This window comes from Podarcis melisellensis, assembly GCF_964234715.1.
Source record: "Podarcis melisellensis genome assembly, chromosome: 2".
NCBI classification, from domain to species: Eukaryota; Metazoa; Chordata; class Lepidosauria; order Squamata; family Lacertidae; genus Podarcis; species Podarcis melisellensis.
In genome coordinates this window covers 51,272,727-51,287,595 of record NC_138529.1, presented here as the reverse complement: position 1 = coordinate 51,287,595, position 14,869 = coordinate 51,272,727, and the positions used below count along the sequence as shown (strand labels likewise).

The window sequence follows — 14,869 nt, the reverse complement described above, 5'->3', positions numbered from 1 at the left end:
CTTTTTTCTTTAAAAATATGTACTCTCATTTTGACTCAAGAAAATCACCATTTTATAGTTTAGATTGGGAAGAATAAATGGAGAAAAGTAGAAAGATTCACAAAATGGGGCATGCATACACCTGCGTCCCCCCCAGAAAAAGCACTGTATGTATGTATGTATGTATGTATGTATGTATGTATGTATGTATACACACACACACATACGGTTGCAGTTGGATCATATTGCAAAAGGTGGTCCCTGGGGTATTTAAAGCTTTATAGGCCAAAACCAGCACTTTGAATTGGGCCTGGAAACTAATTTACAAGCAGCGCAGGTGGGCCAAGATTGGCATAATATGCTCAAACCGTCTTGCCCCAGTCTTGCCTGGCTGCTGAATTCTACACCAGCTGACATTTCTGAACCATTTCAGAGGCAGCCCCACATATAACTAACCACCACTGAACATCAGCCTTTTGATGACTAGTGGCCCAGCTGCCTCAAAATATAATGATGCTGGGCTAGTTAGACTAATATAATGAATAGATTATCCCAGATTATACTCATTTGAGTTGGAAGTGAGTCACCCAGAATGCACCAGTGGCCTAGTCCTTTCTGAATGCTGACTTCTACGGCCCATTGTTCTCTTTCCTACCCCTTGAGTGAAATGAATAGTGTTTTACTTAACACATTGTTCCTTTGCAACCCCCCTTTTCTGAGGGGAGGTCCGCCCTATCAGTGACTGAGATCTATGAAGCCAATTACACCGACAATTTAGAGTCCAAGTGGAAATTAGAAATGCACTACTGTCCTTGACGTTACTGGCGCTGCAGCTGGAATCAAAACATTAATTCAGATTAAAGCTGAATCAGACAACAATTCATTAATTTTCCAATGAAGCATTTGCATTTCATCTCTACACATGATTTGACTGGTTAATGAAATGCTACCACCTACGGTGCCTAAAACTGAACTTGTCAGCACTCCATATACCACAAGGTTGCATGTGGGAAGGATGCAGGATCTAGTGAATGCAGCAGCGCATGAGAGAAAGAAACGTGAGGCTAATTGTTATGCCATTGATTTAACTATGCAAGCTGATTAACCTCCCATATTACCAGTTCTGTTTAGGTAGGTTGTTGTTTCTTTATTAATGTTATTTTCTATGCTGTCGTTAATTGGACAAAAGGAGTAAGGTGTTTGGTACAATGGGAGAACTGGAGCATCACAAAGGGGAGAAGCCAGGAATTGAACCTGTGTAGGCCCTTCAGCATGCAAAGCACATGCTCTCCCATGGAATTACAGGCTGTAATAATTCCACCAACAACCAGTGGAACAGGGCTAAAAACCTTATTAGAGGCCAGAAAGGCTGCTTCTGGTGCCTGACTGGGTGTAACTAACAAATCTGAAGACAGGAAAGGAAAGTTAAACCAAACTAAAGGAACTGCTTTGCCCCTAAGGGGCAGTGTCAAAATTACAAAAGAGTATACAGTGGTAGCTCAGGTTAAATACTTAATTTGTTCCGGAGGGCCGTACTTAACCTGAAACTGTTCTTAACCTGAAGCACCACTTTAGCCAATGGGGCCTCCTGCTGCTGCCGCGCTGCTGGAGCACAATTTCTGTTCTCATCCTGAAGCAAATACTTAACCCGACGTAATATTTCTGGGTTAGCGGAGTCTGTAACCTGAAGCGTATGTAACCTGAGGTACCACTGTAGTTAGGGAACAACCCCAAATGTCAACAACAGATCTCATGATAGGACACTGGTCCCCCTGCCATTCTACAACTTGCTTCCTATTGGTTCCAAGCATCTGCATGAAAATCAGTGTTCATTTCTTCTCTTCCTGCTGGGGCGGCAAAAGTTTTGCTTGCTCAAGAACAAGGAGGCTCTTTGGTGTAATTCCAAAGGACTTTAAAAGCCCTCCCGCATAGCAGCCAACTGGTTGTGTGTGTAGAGCATTTGGTAGTCCGACATGACCCTGAGATTCAGCTGGCCTTTACCAGGGGGACTGAGCCTTTAGTCTGACAAGCCCTGGCCTGTGGAACTCCTTGCCAAATGTCGGGTGTGCAAATGTCGGGTGAAAAATGTCAGGTGTGCAAATGATTAACGGGAACACTTCTAAACACCCTGTAAGAAAATCAGGATGAAGGACTCTTGCCATATAACTTCCTTGTGAACAAAAACAGAGCAAATTATGCATAAAGACCATACATAGTCTAATCTCAGCATAAACTCTATGCAAGAAAATGAGGATGGATGTTCAAAAAACAGGTCATTTGGAGAACCCCAGTTTTAAATAGCTTTATAATTTCCAACAACAAAAATAGTCTCTTTTGGCAAAGTGCTTTCTGTTAGTCGTGCATACTTATGTAAGATTCTTAAGTATGCATGACTAGCAGAAAGTGCTTTACAAACAAATAATATTTGATTTTATAAAAATTACACAGCTTTTTAAAACCAACTAGGCAAAATCAGTCTCCGTTGTTGTTTTTGGCTTTGGAACGACTGTATCACTCCAAACAGTAAAATAAACAAACAGAATTTCTTTCCTACCCCCACCTCAAGAAAGGAAACTGAGCAACAATGTGCAGCATAATGAGAGTTCAGCATTTTGACTAATTAGTTTGAAACAAGCTCCAGCTCCATTTAGCTGTTCTGGAGTCCTCTAACTCTGCAGTGCAAACAACTCCTCAATGACAGCAGGTGGCTTGTTCTTACACATTTTAATAGGATGCTGCTAAAATATTTATTCTTTTGTTGGATTAGTTGATATCACAGCCGGCTGGGAGCTTGCAATAACTTTTCTGACTGTCGCCCCTTTCCCAAGAGCCCTGGGAGAGAAATAAATAAGTATAGAGCATTTTACTACTTTGTTTCAATATTTGGGCAATGCAATGGGACATCTACCTGTATCTATTTTCATTTTTGTTAGTTCAGACACATTCAATTATATGGCAATTTAGTGCTAATTATCAGCAATTCGATATGATAGAGGTAACTTAGAAATAATTGATAACCAATGGATAACCATTAATTACTAGAAACTGATGATCAGCAGAAGTTGGTATAGTTTCATTCCTCCATCCTTGAGTCTTTTCAGGTTCCAGGGTAAGGAATATAAGCACACAAACACACATTCCCAAAGGGGCTTCTTTCATCACTCAAGTTGCTGGCAAAAGTTTAGTTTTGCGGATGATAATGAATTGCACACTGAGCTTTTGTTTTTAGGAGGAAGTGCAGTTGCATAGGCAGAAACCCTGGTGCTAATGGGATGACTTTGGTAAATACAACCCATTCTTCATCACAGAGATGAGGAATCCATGGCGCTCCAGATTTTGTTGGACTAAAACTGCCATTGTCTTTGGCCTGGTGGCTGCCGCCGCTGGGAATTAGAATCCTACAACTGTGCTGGCTCCCACTCTCAGTCTCTGAACTCAAACTCTCCACAGGATTACCGTATTTTTTGCTCTATAAGACACACCTGACCATAAGACGCACCCAGTTTTTAGTCTCATTTCCGGGACTATTTGCTGAGTCCAGCTAGGTGGTGAGGTTGCGCTTACTGCGAGGCGGCAGGCGGCGGTGCTGAGGTGTGGCCTTGGGCCTCTGGCAACCAGCAGAAGCTCATTGATCCCACCTTCGTCACGAATGTTAAATGTTCGGAAAAAGTCAGAAGCCCAAGGCAGTATAAGTTCCTGAACTACCGTATTTTTCACTCCATAAGACACACCTGACCATAAGACACACCTAGTTTTTAGAGGAGGAAAACAAGAAAAAAAATATTCTGAACAAAACAGTGGATGTATGATTTTTGTGGTTCATGCTGTGGCCACAGACGGTGAGTTTGGGGTAGCCCAATGCAAAAATCCTGAGAATCCATGTGGATCCCTGCTTTGTAACCATGTTTTTGCGCCATTGCAGCCCCACACAACAGTGGATGCGTGTTTTTGTGTGTGCAGGCTGTAGCCATGGACATGCTATGTTATCTGATGGTGAATTTGGGGTGACCTAATGCAAAAATCCTGAAGATCCATGGGTTTTTACCTCCCCCCTCCCAGGCAGCCTCCTTTATCGCTAGCGTCCCTTATCTCCCTCCCTGATTGCTTACCGATCAGCTGCTTCCTTTCAACACTCCCTTCCCTCTTGTTTGCCTTAGTGTCTTTTCCTTAACCTTGATCTGGCCTCAACCAGAGCCAGAGCTTTTTCAGCCATGGCCCAAATCTGGTGGAACACTCTGTCACAAGAGACTAGGGCCCTGCGGGACTTGACATCTTTCCGCAGGGCCTGCAAGACAGAGCTGTTCCACCAGGCCTTTGGCCAAGGCACAGTATGACCCCTTCCTTTGGCAATCCTCACAGAACTCTAGCCCAATGGTTGCCATGAATTTGATTTTGAATTAATTTTAAAACGAATTGATTTTAGAATGTTGTGTTACTTTTATTGTTGTTGGCTGCTCTGAGCCCAGCTTCAGCTGGGGAGGGTGGGATATAAATAAAATTATATTATTATTATTATCTGGAGCAGTTTTTTGCTCCTCCTTTTCTTCTAATTTCTCTCCTCATTGCTTTAGTCTTCCTGTCTCCTCTTCTTGCATGTTCGCTCTTAACCTCCCCGCTACCAGGCAGCCTCCTTTATTGCTAGTGTCCCTTATCTCCCTCCGACCACTTGCCAATCAGCAGCTTTGTTTCAACACCCACTTCCCTCTTCCAAAAAAAAAAAAAAAAGCATGATCTGCTTTTCGCCCCTGGGCAATTTGGCTCCAGGGACCATGCATTTGCTCCATAAGGCGCACAGACATTTCCCCTTACTTTTTAGGAAGAAAAAAGTGTGTCTTATGGAGCGAAAAATACGGTACAGCCAAAAGCTTTATTCAAGAAGTCAGTACATGATCTATGTATGAGCTCATACTATAGATTATAAAGTTCTCATATATATAAACAGAGTTCTAGAATACATGACTAGGCCCAAGCTAAGACATTGTCCCAACGGCTGGTTTGCCCTTCCTACTTTGCTTTCAAACAGCCAAGCATAGACTATCACTCAGGTGGTTCATGTCTTCTGTGTAAAGATAGCAACTAAGCAGCCCTGCAAAGGACATCAAACTGTTTGCATCTGATGATACATACTTGGAGATGGAAGCTTGTCTGGTGCTGCTACCTCACTCTCAGTCCCAGTCTCTGTCAACCCTGCTGAACCCATTGATTGGCGAGCTGGCTTCTCAGTCACCATGACAATGTCCTGCAAAGACTCTCCTCCCTGGAAGAGAGGGGAGTGGTTGTGGGCGGGAGCCCGAGCTCCACCTCCTGGCCAGGGGCCATAGCCCCCGTCCCTCCTCACCTGGCTGGTGCCCACGCCCACCGGAGGCAGCTAGCCAGGTGTCTCCAGGGGGCGTGTTTAGCAGCTTAATGCTGCGGGGCCAGCTCCACCTCCTTCTCAGTCGTCGTCGTCCCGCAGCGAGTCACCCACCCTCCACTCCCATTTAGCTCAGGGTCTAGGTTTTTGGCCTTGCTATGGACCTTAGGTTGGTCGCCCCGGTTGTCTGGGGGGCCTGGTAGGAATTTTTCCATTTGGCATTAGGCTTTTTGGTTTTTTCGCCTACCTCGTAGCAATCGTCACAACTTTTGTGGTATTGGTGGGTAGGTTAGGCATTGGATTCATGTGTGTCAAGGGCTAGGTGTGGCCATCGCCTATGCTATCTACCGTGGGTTATTCCGTTTAAGGAATCTGGCGGTCGTGTATTCCGTCCGATGCCTGCTTGGCAGGAGGCCATGGCACGGCCCTCAGTGACATCAGGGGGTGAGCCTATAGTTGAATTAGCATCAACAGGCTCCACCTACTGTTGAATAAACCCACCTCCTATAGTCATCCAATGCCTAAGCCAATACCTTTTCACTGCTGTAATCAATAAAGTTGTAGCCTTTTCTTGCCCATTAACCTTATATCGTGTGTCCTTGTGTGTTTATTTCACATATTGGGGGTCGGGCCCTCGATCCACAATGAAGATGAGGCCTGAGACAGCTTGAGTGGCTCTCCTTCCACCTAGGGAGCACAACTCGAACCCTTCCCATCCCCGTCCACCGACTACTTCTCCTTTCTCCCTTCTGACAGATTTTGCCAACCTTCTTCCCTCCCAGATTCTGCCCCAAGATTCACGGCATACAACAGCAGGAAGCCTGCAGGTTCCCCATCCCTGTGGTACAGTTTATAATTTTGGTGAATTTACTACTGCAATGTGTCAGAGGATAGCCAGAAAAAAGATGGCCAACATAAGCTGGAAAGAGACAATCTATGAGCATCCAGTACTTTTCTTCCATGTCCAAGAGCATCATGCTTGCCTGTGCTTTCAGGAAAATTCAGGTTGATTGTTGTAGCACGACTACCATATTGAAGAATCATGATCTCATACTCCATCACAGCATCTGTATAGTCCTCAGTCCAGTTCTTTTGGAAAGAGAATCGCACCTGTCAAAGCGGCAGATTTCCCTGGGAGCGTTCCCATCAAATATCATTGAGCTCATATGCTGCCTAACTCGTGAAACCCATGGAGAATTTGGCCAGAGGTTAAATGCAAATAACATTGTTATGCACAATAAAGCTGCCTTATCCTCTCAAGGTCAGAGGCCGAGTATGTTACATGAGGTCCCAGTGACCCTTTTTGCTCCAAAACGGGTGTCAGCAGATGGGCATATAGAAAGCAGAAGAAAAGTGCTTCTTAGAATGGCTCTCTTTACACATTTAAACATTGTGCACTGAAGCCCAGCATTATTACCAGCCAGTGGTATTTAAAGCCATTATCCAGCTTGACAGCTCCAGACCTCCAGGCAGCCCTTCCAAATGCCACTGTTGATTTGCTGCAAATGTTAAGCAAGCAGACACTGCAATTATTTGTCAGCAATATAACTTTCCCCTCTTGCCCTGTGGTCATCAGACACATATGGTGATGTGTGAGCTTCATTTGAAAGGATGCAGTCTTGAACCAGGAAACAGAGAGCTCCAATAGCCCAAGACTGAGCAATTAGATAGCAAACAAGCATTAGCAAGAGGTGGTTGCACATCAAGGAAGCTCTCCATCTGGTGGTGCATGCAGTTGCACTTTCCAAGCTTTTTCTTAACAACAGATCTTGGTATTTGCCCTTAGTCAAGTCTGCTTCTGCTTTGGCTGTAAATCGGTGGTTTCCCCCAGAGAGCTGGATGACCTTCTGGGGCTTTCATTTAAGGAAATGGGCAGAGAGGTGGGTGTATGGAAAGCTAAGAAACTTGCTCTAGAGAAAAACAGCGAGGCTTGGAATGACAGCGCACCTCCCAGTCCATGGACAGATGTCAATAGGATAGGGAGCTGAATATTAATTTAACTATATATATATATATATATATATATATATATATATATACCCATATGCAAATACATTTGACAGGTGTCTCAATTAAGCAGCTAACAAAGCAATCCTGGATATTGCGGGTGGGGTAAAAGGGAGAATGGCTCTACAGCATCCATAGCCCTACCTGCATCCATAGCCCTACCAGCTCAATGCCACTAAGGTAGGATGCCTTGTTATCCTTTCTTTGTTCTTGAACTCAATGAGAGGGAACTGAGTGTGGCAGTTCCAGGCCTGGAACAGTTAAGGGAGTCTTTTGTGATGTGTTGGGGAGCTGTGGATCCAAGCTCATCCCAGGCACAACCTCAGCATGTCCCCAGAACAACCTGTTTGGGCCCTTCTGACAGCAGTGCCTTTATACTTGCAGGCATTCCTGCAGGAATGGGGGGAGGGGACCTTGAGGGCAACAGTGCTGATTCACAGGCAAACCTTGGTCTCCAGTGGCAGCAGCATTCCCCCCTCCCTACTTCCTGTGTGTTTCCCACAATTTCCTGCATGGGGGGGCGGGACTTCATATTGGTCCCTTAAACTCATATGAACAATTGATTACAATTTATTTAATTGTATTGCAGTCCTACTAAATCCACTTGAAAAACAAACAGAGCAGAACTCCAGGAAAAACCCACACAACCTGAAAGTCCTCCTAACAACGGGGGGGGGGGGCACTCCTAGACATAAAAAAAAATGTCTTCCCACTTCTACATGACCCCTGTAGAAATAACAATTAAACCTGTTTGCCTTTGCCTATCACAAAAGGTCACACAAAAACGCCCTCAGAAGGTGTCGAGTGCGTTTTGTGTGAGAAAAGGCTGTGAGCGGTGGCATTTTCATGTTTCTCTCCTCACAATGGTACTCTGAGAACAAAAACTATTTTAATCTAAAGCAGGGCTAAATAAGCAATTAGTCACTCGTACATTGGAGAACTGAGGAGCAAAAATGACGGTTAACCCACTCAGGCAGATTAGGGTTCTATGGTTCTTCCCTTTGTTTGATGATTGGAATCTTTTCCATTTTGATTGTATTTGCCAATTAATCTGAAGAGCCACAATAATGATGGCTAATAACTACTTTGCTGAAGATAATGAGGAAAAATAACAATTCTTTTGTCCGACAGATTTGTACTGCTGTTTTTGTCTGGAATATGTGGGAAAGATAGATGTCACAGTGAGTATGCTTCATGCTAAGTTTTCTTGCCCATCTATCACAAATGTTTAAGGACAACAAGGTCTTCAAAATATATAAAGTAGCCCCAGGCTGCATTCAGACAGTATTTTACTCTACTTCTCTGACATTTCCTTACCTAATAATTTCCAGTTTTTAACGTGATCTTTCATATGATGTAAAAGCCACTCTTGGAAATCTAGCAGAAGTTTGATGCTCATTTCCATGCTAAATGTTTTCAGAAATGATCAGACAGCCACCCAGTTAACCCGGATTATTGTGGGAGTTTTGTGCTGCGATTTCCCCACCCCTTTGCATGGATAGTGGCTTGTGACAAAACCTGGCACTGTATTCTGACATACAGTCCAGCTCTTTCCCACCATTTTCATGGGTCAGTCATGAGGGAACAGAAGCACGCATGCGCATAAAGGGTCGTACCATGTCCAATGACATAGAACCATAGAACTGTAGAGTTGGAAGGAATCCAAGTGCAGGATTCCTAGGTTGTGTCACATCACACCCACAGGTGTGAATGAAATTTAGTGCAATATGGTGGCAGAATGATAAAAAAGCCACAGTTCCATAATGCAACAAGGGGCATTAGAAACAGGTAAAGGTAAAGGTACCCCTGCCCATTCGGGCCAGTCTTGCCAGACTCTAGGGTTGTGCGCTCATCTCACTCTATAGGCCGGGAGCCAGCGCCGTCCGCAGACACTTCTGGGTCACGTGTCCAGCATGACAAGCTGCATCTGGCGACCCAGCGCAGCACATGGAACGCCGTTTACCTTCCCGCTGGTAAGCGGTCCCTATTTATCTACTTGCACCCGGAGGTGCTTTCGAAGGTTGGCAGGCGCTGGGACCGAACGACGGGAGTTCACCCCGCCGCGGGGATTCGAACCGCTGACCATGCGATCGGCAAGTCCTAGGTTTTACCCACAGCGCCACCCGCTACAGAAGTGTTAATGTTATAACCAGGAAAACTAATACAATGAACCCCACATCTGACTACATCCCTAGGCAAAGCAACCCTCCACTCACCTTCAGTTGCAGCCAGTTGACCCTCCACTGCTGTTTCTCATCAATGTGCTACTGAAAAGCATAGGTCCAAAACAAGGTGAATCTTGGGAGTGGTCACTCCTCTAGCATTGCTGTTGTTTATGATGAGGAGGATTAGTATTCATATGCTGTAACTAAGAGCCTTTAAGTTGTAATTCTAAACACATGTACTAATTTGTAAGTCCAATTATAGGACGCACTTACTTATTTCTGAGTAAGCATACATTGAAAGCATACATAGGACTATAAAGTTAAATATTGACATTAGACTTAGTAAGTATACACAGTGGAAGTCCGTTCTTAAACCAAAACCATTCTTAAACTGAGGCGCGCTTTCCCTAATGAGGCCTCCCACCACTGGTGCCCTTCCACTGTTCGGCTTCCATTCGTAGACCGAGGTAAAGTTTGCAAACCATAACACTGCTTCCAGTTTTGTGGAGTTTGTAAACCGAATAGTTCGTAAACTGGGCTGTTCATAAACTGAGGTACCACTGTACTTTTAAGCACATTGCAGGAGAAAAGACAAGTAAATAAAGCCATAGCAGCTTAATTTTTAAAAATCCAGCCTATCTTTAACTTACTAGAGTGGATATAAGAGGATTGTTCTGTGCAGATAGTTTCCTGTTTCCTTTGCAGTTTACATAGGTGCTTTATTTTTAATTAATCAACCCCCAAATACATTTGGTCTTAATCCGATAAGCAAATTTCCTTTTGGCAACAAATCTGACTCAAGCCCTCAGGTAACATTGTACTTCTATTTGAAGATGAGATCTGAGTCGTTTATCGTAGCTTTTTTATTATAGAACACAATTTAGGTATAATTACTCTGCTTACGAGCAGGTGGCTTTGTAATTTGCCCTGCCAACACTGCCATGTAGGCCAAGGCTCAATTCATTGGTGTTAGATAGATCAAGATTTTTTTATTTTTATTTTTTTAATGCTTGCTTCGTGTCTCAAAAGAAAGATTTTGCCATGTAAAACCCCTCTGCGGCTGTGGAAACAACTTACTTAGGTTTTTACAGAAGGAATGAAGCAATTGTTTGGCATGACATGCCATATTCTTGGCCAAGTGGCCATCATTCAGCTGCAAAATTTAATTGGTGTAATTAAGATGTGCATGATTTGATGTGCTGGGAATTCTAAAAATCCCCATTAACCACTTCTCCAGCTTGCACTAACTGGTACATTGCACAGGCAATGCATCCCCTGTCCTTCATGCTTATGCCCCACCTCTGCTTTTCAGTAGCAAAGTTCATGACTATCACTTGATGCTCAAGCTTGTCTTGAAACTGTAGGAGCAAGGTCTCAACTAAGGTTTTCTTTCTTTCTTCCCTCCCTCCCTCCCTCCCTCCCTCCCTCCCTCCTTCCTTTCTCTGTGACCCCAGGTCTTATTAATCACAGCTTCTCACTGGTTGGTATACAAGTCTCTCAAGTCATATTTATGAACATGTGGTCCCAAGGTGTGGCCTGAAGGCGCACATGGCTGAAGCTAAGCTGGTCTGGTCAGAGCCTGGATGAGTTACTGCCTGGGAACTCCGTGATGGAACAAAGGTTGAGATATAAATGTATGAAGATAACTAAATAAACATACCAAATGCCTGAAGGACCTACGGGTCCCTTAACATTGATTTTACTATCATATAAGCCCATTGCTAGGTATCCATCTTACAACTTGTACACACCTCGATTTGAAAATAAACCAAGGTGATGGCAAGTATCCTGGCATGCCGGAGAAAGAGCGATGTAACAAACATTTCTTTGTCCCATCATATATCTGATGTCTATTTTAAAAGAATCATGAAACTTCTAGGATGCTGGAGCCTTGTTGGCTCATCTAGAACGTAGAGAATTCAGGCTGGGTTAAGGGCAGCATGTCCCATTTCACCACGCCCCGCTGTGTACCACTACCGCCCAAGCATCCCTTTGCTAGTTTGCATAGTGGTGGCATGAATCTGTGGTGGCGGCAGGTTCCAGTAGATCTCAACGAACTCTTGCGAGTTCTTGTGCACTCTCATTGAAAATTGATGCCAATAATAATGAGAAGGAGGATAATAAATTTATTATTTATACCCTGTCCATCTAGCTGGGTTTTCCCAGCCACTCCGTGTGGCTCCCAATAGAATATTAAAAACATGATAAAACATCAAACATTAAAAACTTCCCTAAACAGGGCTGCCTTCATATGTCTTCTAAAAGTCAGACCGTGACTTTCCTTGACATCTGATGGGAGGGAGTTCCACAGGGTGGGCGCCACTACCAAAAAGGCACTCTGCCTGGTTCCCTGTAACCAATGCATGTGCTGCTTCTCCACCACTGGCAGAGGTGGTGGGGCATGCAGGATACCTGTGAGGGAGCTGCCTCAGGGATTTCTGCAGACTGAGGCAGCTGCTTCACTCCACCTCATGTGTGGGCCAGCCCCGGGTTTAGTACATAGATGGGTATAAACCTGCATGGATTTAAAAACAAACAAACAACCCTTATCACCACCACCTTTTCTGCAGTGAAAATGGGGAGGGACTATGGAGAGGGGCAAGACATGGGGGTGGGGTATTTGAAGGGGGCAGAGAATTCTGCTTCATAAACGTATTAGGTAAAAATATTCATTTAGCGTGGATAAATGGATTAATGCCAAATGAGGAACAAAGATAGCAAGGATGGAGGTGATGCTTTGGGATCTTGTGCTGGTCTGCATTTTTATTAATGTCTTAGAGGAGCAGAGAGTATTCCTATCAAATACACAAATGACACCCAGTTCAGGAATATTGTAAACACTTTGGCAGGTGGAATTAGAATTCAAAGTTGTTTTGACAAACCGAAGACTCGCACTGGAGAGAGGATTCTGGAAAGGAGATATCTAGTTGTGTTGCCCATTGTACATGCAGAAGTGGAGACGGAGGGGTAATTGGCTAAGCAGTAGCTGGGCTAAAAAAAGGGTTTTAAGCTAAGGTGATGCTAGTTTTAACAAGAGATTTTCCCCATGCAACCACCCTCCTGTGTGAAATTATTCCTGAACTAACCTGTGTCTTACTCTGATCCAAAAGTAATTCCTTCTGTTGTAATGGAATGGAGTAAATAGCCAATCTCAATGTTAAATTCAATCGGCTGCTTCAAAAACTGACGAGATTTATTGGGGCAGGGGAGGCATCAGAAGCATTGATTGAAACGGATTTTGACTCTGCTATTATGGCAGGCTCCTGAAGTGGAAAAACTAGGTTTTTTTACTTCAAAAAATCACTATAAAACCAAGACCTTTCTTGCTCTCTTTTAGTGTTGTCATTACTTGTCTTTCCAAACAAAGAAGCTTTTCTTCTTGGGCAGAAGGTGGCCACAGGAAGCTTAATCAACATAGCCGCTCCCCGCAGAAGGTATCATTATGCATTATTCCAAGGGGCTATTCAACCTACCCTTCTACCTGCATTTAAAAGCAATTTTCTCTCTTCCTTAAATAATCTACACGTGTTAATTACAAGGCAGCAATGAAGCTGAAATGGTGTGAAATTAGACAGAATGAATTATTCATGCCATTTGTCAGCTGCTGGGTTGGATATTTTTTTCCTCCTACTGAGAGTTAAAAAAGAGAGAGAAGATTTACAAGAGAAAATGAGATATTCTTCTAAATTCAGGAGGAATGCAGTCTCTTCTCTTCTCCAGAGCATCCTAGTCATCTTTCCTGCATGCTTCACTTGCCATTACAGAAAAGAGAACATAGTCTGTTACTTTCAGGGATCAAGGATATTGTTTTGATGCTTCTGATCTCAGCCACCCACCCACATTTTGAAGCGTGTCTCTACCTATTTAAGCTCATTTCTGATGGTTGGTGGCACTAGAACATGCTCCTGAGCTCATCACAGAAGGGATGATCTAGTACTTCCTGAATGAGAAAGAACGGACCATAAGAGTTTTGGCCATGCCTTTCTAATCTCAGAACAACACTGCTATAGCTATGTTACTAAGCATTTCTCAGAGGCATCTGATTGGCCTCTGTGGGAACAGGATCCTAGACTTGGTGGGCCAGTGGCCCAGTCTAGCAGGCACGTCTTATGTTCATCACATGACACAAACAAAGCTCAACAGATGAAACTCCATGTGAAATAAAAACTTCCATCCAATGTTTTTGCTGATTATTTAATACATTTCTACCAATAATTTTAAAGCAAAAAATGTAGGTTCCAATGTAAAAATTAACAGCATCATACAATAGCAATCATAAAAACCGGCACATTGCCTACATCTCAAAGTAAACCAATGAATAAATAAATACATAAATAAAATAGTGAACCATTTGTAATACCCCAAAGCTTTCTTATCTACATAAAGTTTACTCACTTATAACTGGAAGTAAAAGTAGTGAGGAATCAATAGAAGGGAGTACTGGGAGGTGAAGGGAGTGCAGAATGATACTGTAGAGAACTCAGTGATGAGCAGAGTCCCAGCCTACCTAACTGAAGAATCTCACTGGTTGGGCAGAGTTGATATACTAGCTTCCTGACAGGTGATTTTTCTGTTGCTTACCAGCAGGGTGAGTAGAGGGGGATGGAGAGATTGGTGCAGTGCAAACACACTGGCAGGAACACCAGATTGATTGCACCAGTGCGTTTGCACCACTTCAACCTCCTCGCCATCTCACCTTTCTCCCTCCTGATTAGCAACAGTGTCCCACCTGCCTGAAAACAATTGTAGGGCCTCCACACAAGTCATATCTGCTAATAGACAGTAGGTGTAAGGGACTTACCAAACCTCCTCTGCAGCATGAGGGAGGACTCGGGCTCTGAGGTTCTATATGTTCCTCCCTTTGGGCCAAAAGGATGGTCCTTACACATCCTTACAATGCAATTTTTAGTACAAAACCTCTGTTTCATGAAAGTCTAAAGATTACGCTTTGTTCATTGTTTCTAATCTATGCAGATTATATTTAGTATTCTTTCTCCATATTGCAGTGTTGAGAAGAACCATTGAAAACAACCAGATGTGATGTTTTTAGTGATTCATTAATTCCCACCTCCTCTCATAACCGCTATTGAATAACTGGTTTCTATCATCCATGAGTCTTAGTTGAATAAAAACAAACAACAAAGGTGAAAGTTTGAATTCAGGGAAATTAATCTAGCAATTTGGGACTTCCTGTAGATTCATTAAAGTCAAATAAATATGATTTAAAGATAATTAGCAACACATAATTAAACTATCCCAATAGGAATCAACCTCAGAATCCCACCTGGAACACTCAAAGACTCTTGAAAAGACAGAAGAATTATTGTGGGATAATTTCAATGTCATTTCAGACAATTGGCAGCAC

General features: G+C 43.4%; 1 long non-coding RNA gene across 1 annotated transcript in view; it reads left to right on the top strand.

Moving 5' to 3' along the window:
- The window catches only part of LOC309363739, a 50,876-nt gene extending 44,556 nt beyond the window's left edge, over positions 1–6,320 (top strand). The window contains exon 3 of the long non-coding RNA XR_014165566.1: positions 6,089–6,320. This is a non-coding gene — a long non-coding RNA (uncharacterized lncRNA). The remainder of the gene's footprint in view (positions 1–6,088) is intronic.
- Positions 6,321–14,869: the final 8,549 nt, after the last annotated feature.